We start from the raw sequence: 6,785 nt of genomic DNA, 5'->3' as shown, positions 1-6,785 counted from the left end.
CAATTTCGCGAGGGCTGGGGTTGGGGTCGCACTGCTACGCTTGCTCGGAACGTGCTAGGCGGTCTTGTTGTAGGTTACTCTGGGCATGCTTGATGATGTCCAGACGTTTAATAGCCGTACTGGAGAATTGCCTTGTGAGGCTACTTTGTACTTCCGCCGCGAGGGCCGCCGTATGCTCCTCCGTTCGGAGAGAGCGTTCGGTGTTTCCATTGACCATACTGACTCCTCGAGGGCCTGGCATCTTGAGCTTGAGGTATGCGTAGTGCGGCACCGCATTGAACTTTGCAAATGTGGTTCATCTGAGCAGTGCGTGATAGCCACTGCGGAACGGGACTATGTCGAAGATTAACTCCTCGCTTCGGAAATTATCCGGGGATCCGAAGACCACTTCGAGTGTAACTGAGCCTGTATAGTTGGCTTCTACACCTGGTATGACGCCTTAAAAGGTCGTCTTTGTGGGTTTAATCCTTGAGGGATCTATGCCCATTTTTCGCATTATATCCCGATAAAGCAGGTTCAGGCTGCTGCCGCCGTCCATAAGGACTCTAGTGAGGTGAAATCCATCAATGATTGGGTCTAGAACCAATGCGGCGAATCCGCCGTGGCGGATGCTAGTGGGGTGGTCCCTTCGATCAAAAGTGATCGGGCAGGAGGACCACGGGTTGAACTTTGGGGCGACTGGCTCCAATGCATATACGTCCCTGAGTGCATGCTTCCGCTCCCTTTTGGGGATGTGGGTTGCGTATATCATGTTCACTGTCCGCACTTGTGGGGGAAAGCCCTTCTGTCCCCTATTGTTCGGCGGCCAGGGCTCCTCCTCGTCATCGCTATGCAACCCCTTGTCTCTGTTTTCGGCACTTAACTTGCATGCCTTCTTGAACACCCAACAATCCATGTTGGTGTGATGGCTTGTTTTCGGGGGTGCCGTGTATCTGGCACGAGCGATCGAGTATTCGGTCCAAACTGGACGGGCCCGGAGTATTTCTTTTAAATGGCTTTTTCTGCTGACCGGGTTTAGAGCCTCTAAATCCGGCGTTAACTGCCGTATCCTCAACATTGTCGCCGTTAATGCGGCGCTTGTGCTTGTTGCGACGCGACCTGCCATTGCTGTCCTTGGTATCCAAATTACTAGGGCTCTTGGTCATGTTATTACTACGAGCTAGCCAGTTGTCTTCTCCCGCACAAAAGCGGGTCATGAGTGTTGTGAGGGCTGCCATGGATTTTGGCTTTTCCTGTCCTAGGTGCCGGGCAAGCCACTCATCACGGATGTTATTTTTGAAGGCTACGAGGGCCTCTGCGTCCGGACAATCGACTATTTGATTTTTCTTGGTTAGGAACCATGTCCAGAATTGTCTGGCCGATTCCTCTGGCTGCTGAAATTATTAGGCTTAGGTCATCAGCGTCTGGTGGTCGCACATAGGTGCCCTGGAAATTGTCGAGGAATGCGGCTTCCAGGTCCTCCCAGGAACCAATTGACTCTGCTGGCAAGCTGTTAAGCCAATGCCGAGCTGGTCCTTTAAGCTTGAGTGGGAGGTATTTGATGGCGTGTAGATCATCACCGAGGGCCATGTGGATATGAAGGAGATAATCCTTGATCCATACTGCAGGTTCTGTTGTGCCATCGTATGATTCGATGTTTACGGGTTTTAAACCTTCGGGGATTTGATGATCCATTACTTCATCTGTGAAGCATAGTGGGTGTGCGGCGCCTCTGTACTAGGCTATATCACGACGTAGCTCAAATGAGCTTTGTCTGCTGTGTTCGGCCTGGCCGGATTTGCCATATCCGGCATGACGGTTATCGTCACGTGTCGTGGGGTGCCCACACGATCTGTAGATCGATCTTGTTTGCCTTTCCTTGTCCTCCAATATATCTCGCAGGTCTGGGGCATTTCCCCGTGCCTTGCTGTTTTTGGAGCGACGCCTGGGTGCGGCTTGAGTGGATGGCCGAGAGGCCTCTCTGTCGCGGCCATGAGGTGGCCGGTCGGCCATGTCGTGCGCTGGTGATGTAGGTTTAGGTGCTTCCTCCTCTAATCGGGGTAGCAGCTTGCGCTTTGGGTAGCTCTTGGAGGGGCGTTCGAGTTTGTACTCTTCGGCCGCAAGGACTTCAGTCCATCTATCGGCTAGCAAGTCTTGGTCAGCTCTAAGTTGTTGCTGTTTTTTCTTGAGGCTGCTCGCCGTGGCCATAAGCCTGCGTTTGACACGCTCTTGTTCGACGGGATCCTCAGGCACGACAAATTCATCGTCGTCAAGGCTTGCCTCGTCTTCGGAGGGAGGCATGTAATTATCGTCCTCTACCTCTCTGTCTACCGCTCTCTCATGAGGGCTGGCTTCTCCATCCTCCTGTGTTGAATCCTGCTGGAGGGGGTTGTCTTCGGCACTGTCCGGGGTGTTATTACTTCCCGTGCCGGAATCGCCGTTTTTGCTTTGGCAAGATTTAGAGCGGCGCCGCTGACGCCTGTGCTTAGGCTGCTTCTTGGAGGGGTCATCCTCCGTTGTTCCATCGCCATTCCGTTCTTTTGGGGTGACCACCATGTATATGTCGTATGACGAGGTGGCTTTCCAGTGCCCTATAGGTGCTGGTTCTTGGTCGTCTCCTGCATCGGCGTCCATACCATCGATGTCTTCGGAGTCAAAGTCGAGCATGTCGGTTAAATCATCGACAATGGCTATGAAGTGGGTGGTGGGTGGGCTTTGAATTTCTTCATTGTCCGCATCCCACCCTTGCTGACCACAGTCCGGCCAGGGCTCTCCTGATAAAGAGAGAGACTTTAGTGAATTCAGAATGTCGCCGAAGGGCGAGTGCTGAAAGATGTCCACGGCGGCGAACTCCATGATCGGCGCCCAATCGGATTCGATCGGCAGGGGCGCGGAAGGTTCAGAGTCCGGAGAGGAGTCCGGCACCTTGGAGTCATGAGCTTCGCAAAGGACAAGGCTGGTGTTTGGCTCGATCGCCATAGAGATTGCAGCCCCCGAGGCGGTGTCCAGCCACCCGTCCTTGATTGGCGTAGTCGGCTCCGAGCTAAGGGTCGGAGCAGACACTGGTGCAGCCTCCTAGGCACTGTTCGGTGGCAGAGATAGATCATGCCCATCGTGACAGTGCGGCGCGCTCGGATGTGGCTCGAACCCGTCGAAGATCAAGTCTCCGCGGACGTCAGCCATGTAGTTCAAACTTCCAAATTTGACCTGATGGCCAGGGGCGTAGCTTTCGATCTGCTCCAGATGGCCAAGCGAATTGGCCCGCAGTGCAAAGCCGTCGAATACGAAGATCTGTCTGGGGAGAAAAGTCTCACCCTGGACCGCATCATTGTTGATGATCAGAGGAGCCATCGGGCCTAAATATGACGACATAGAGGAACCCTCAATGAAAGCACCAATGTCGGTGTCAAAACTGGCGGATCTCGGGTAGGGGGTCCCGAACTGTGCGTCTAGGCGAATGGTAACAGGAGACAAGGGACACGATGTTTTTACCCAGGTTCGGGCCCTCTCGATGGAGGTAAAACCCTACTCCTTCTTGATTAACATTGATGATATGGGAAGTACAAGAGTAGATCTACCACGAGATCAGAGAGGCTAAACCCTAGAAGCTAGCCTATGGTATGATTGTTGTTCATCCTACAGACTAAAACCCTCTGGTTTATATAGACACCGGAGAGGGCTAGGGTTACACAGAGTCGGTTACAATGGGAGGAGATCTACATATCCGTATTGCCAAGCTTGCCTTCCACGCCAAGGAAAGTCCTATCCGGACACGGGATGAAGTCTTCAATCTTGAATCTTCATAGTCCAGGAGTCCGGCCAAAGGTTATAGTCCGGCTACCCGGACACCCCCTAATCCAGGACTCCCTCAGAGAGAGAGAGAGAGAGAGAGAGAGAGAGAGAGAGAGAAAGAGACAGGATGCCATGGTGGGCCCAAGCACCTTGTGTAGGCCCTGGATACCCCTAGCCCATCTCCTGATCCTGGTGGTCCATGTGTTGCACATATGCCCCTGATATTTTAATTTTAAATTTTCTCCTGATTTTCTATGCAAATAAATACCATCATAGAAAGTCCGCCGAAAACAACATCAGTTCTTATTAGCTTTTATTCAGTCGAGAAAGTTTTGAGAGCAAAAGTTAAGAAAAAATGATCAGAAAAATAGTTAATTTTGAAACATTTTAGTGGGCGGCTCATTCTAGCATCGGTGCTGGTCGTTCAGTGGTCCAAGGACGTCAACACAAATTTTTATTATGCTTGGGGTTCTTTGGACTTCTGGGTGAACTTCTATAGTAGATACAAACCATTTTTGCAAAAGCAATCTAGTGTTAGAATCCTCTATATAGGTGAAATAACTATTAAACAAACAACAAAAGTATGTAGAAGCCTAGTTAAACCACAGAATTATCGTAATCCTCTATAGTGCCAAAACAGAGTATGGATTAAGCGTGGTTATGGTGACTTCAGTCGTAGGGATACCACACTAAGAACTGTCTTAACCATAAATGCGTAGAGCATTACTATATCAATTGTTACATGCTGTGTTACAGTCTGATTTTCCGCTGATTAGCTGAACAATGCTTTTTTCGCGAATACGCTAAGGATGCATATCTTTTCATTGATAGAAGGAGAATTTTTACAGCATGAGATTAGGACGCCACACTATGCCATGTACACAAGAGAAAGGCATGGAAGTGGTCGTTGAGCAAACAGACGGGGTTGCTCATCCCCAAGAGAATCCAAACCTAGCACTCTGGGATGATGTTGGTAATCATGGCGGCGCCGGCCTAAGCCCAGAGGCGCGCTTCGTCCTTGATGGTGGAGCACAGGTGGAAGACAGAGGGTCGGTCCCCATCAAAGGTGCAGCTGTGCCGGTGCTTCCAAATCCACCAAGCGGTGAGGATGATGAGAGAGGATAGACCTTTACGTGTGGCAGCGGGCGCGAGAGTGCAAGAAGAAGCCCACCAAGCGAGGAAGTCGGTGTCTTTGATCGGCAGGTCTATAGGAGAACGAGCCCAAGCAAGAATATCATGCCACACTTGGCGGGAGAAGGAGCAGTCGGCCAATAGGTGTTGCATCGTTTCATCCTCCTGATCACAGAGGGCACAAGCGGGCTCATGGGGCAGGCCGTGTCTCGCGAGACGCTCGGCCGTCCAGCACCTGTCCTGGAGAGCGAGCCAGATGAAGAACTTGACGCGAAGTGGTGCCCAGGTTTTCCATGTGAGCTTCCAATGCGGCTCCTCGCAGGGACCAAGGAAGAGGGCCTAGTAGCAGGAGCTGGCAGAGTAGGTGCCCGAAGAAGTCCAGCGCCAACGGATGGTGTTTCGAGAGTCGGTAAGCTGGAAGTGCCGAATCGGCCGCCAGAGCTGCACATACTGCACCATAGCTTCCGAGCACCACAGGTGTCTTGCACCTAGGAGCGCTAGGAGAGACCATCCCAGACCGTGCGAAGCTTGCGTCATCTCCTTAGAATCAATTGGAATAGTTGAGGAGCGATCTCGGCCACCGATCGACCGTCAATCCAGTGGTCGGTCCAGAACTTGCAATTGACGCCATCGCTAACGCTCCAGGTGGTAGAGGGGCGAAAGATGGCATTGACATTGGCATCATGCGGGATGTGCAAGTGGCTCTAGGGGCGCGAGGGATCGTTGCGCTAAAGCCAGAGCCATCGGGCACGGAGGGCGATGCCCGCGCGCTGAAGGTCGCGGATGCCGAGCCCACCAAGATGGAGAGGCCGACAAACCCGTTGCCAGTTGACCATACATTGCCCACCATTGGCCTCCTTGCTTCCGGCCCAGAGAATACCACGAATGATGCGATTGACCTTCTTGAGAATGGTCTGGTTGTAGGCGATGGCCGTGAGGAAGTGGGTAGGGATGGCACATAGGACGTGACGAACGAGAGCCAACCAGTCGCCGCGAGAGAGCATGGAGGCGCGCCATGTAGAGAGTTTCCGCTCGAGCATGTACACGATGGACATCAAGCTGGATGAAGACGGATTCCGGATGGAAAGAGGCAGGCCCAGGTACTGCACAGGGAACTGTGTGACGGGGCAGTGCATTTCATCGGCGATGAGGGCTGTATGCTCATCGGTGCACCAGATCGGAGTGGTGGAGCACTTGGCGAAATTTGTCCACAGGCCATACGCGACGCCGAAAATGTGCAAGATCTCCCAGATAGTCGTCATGTCGTGGCGATCGGGGTGGCAGAAGATGATGACATCATCCGCATAAAGCGAGATGCTAGAACTGGCGTGCCTGGGCGTGAGCCATTGGAGGAGCCCAAGATCAACCGCACGAAGAAGCATGGAGTTGAGGACGTCGATGACGATAGTGAATAGCATAGGCGAGACTGGATCTCCCTGCAACAATCCGCAAGCATGGTCGATTGGCGGCCCTGGTTGCCCGTTGATCAAGACCCTAGTAGAGGCGGTAGACAGAAGAATCAAGATCCAGTCCCTCCAACGGCTTCCGAAGCCGAGGTGTCGCAGCGTCTACAGAAGGAAAGGCCAAGAGACGCTATCGAAGGCCTTAGCAATGTCGAGCTTGAGTAGCATGCACGGCGGCTTGAGGTTGTGAAGAAGGCGGGCCGTCTGCTGAACCAGGAGGAAGTTATCGTGGATGCATCTCCCGGCGATGAATGCGCTTTGGTTTGTTGAGACCATGGCACCGAGTTTCGACGCGAGGCGGAGCGATAGCACCTTCGCAAAGAGCTTGGCGATGAGGTGTATGAGGCTAATGGGATGGTAATCAGAGAGTGCTGCTGCATCCGCACGCTTGGGGAGCAAGGTGAGGAGGGCCTCATTAAG

Source organism: Triticum aestivum, chromosome 5B (assembly GCF_018294505.1).
Source record: "Triticum aestivum cultivar Chinese Spring chromosome 5B, IWGSC CS RefSeq v2.1, whole genome shotgun sequence".
In the NCBI taxonomy this organism is placed as follows: domain Eukaryota; kingdom Viridiplantae; phylum Streptophyta; class Magnoliopsida; order Poales; family Poaceae; genus Triticum; species Triticum aestivum.
The sequence above is the reverse complement of the archived record's forward strand: the minus strand, read 5'-3'. Positions refer to the sequence as shown.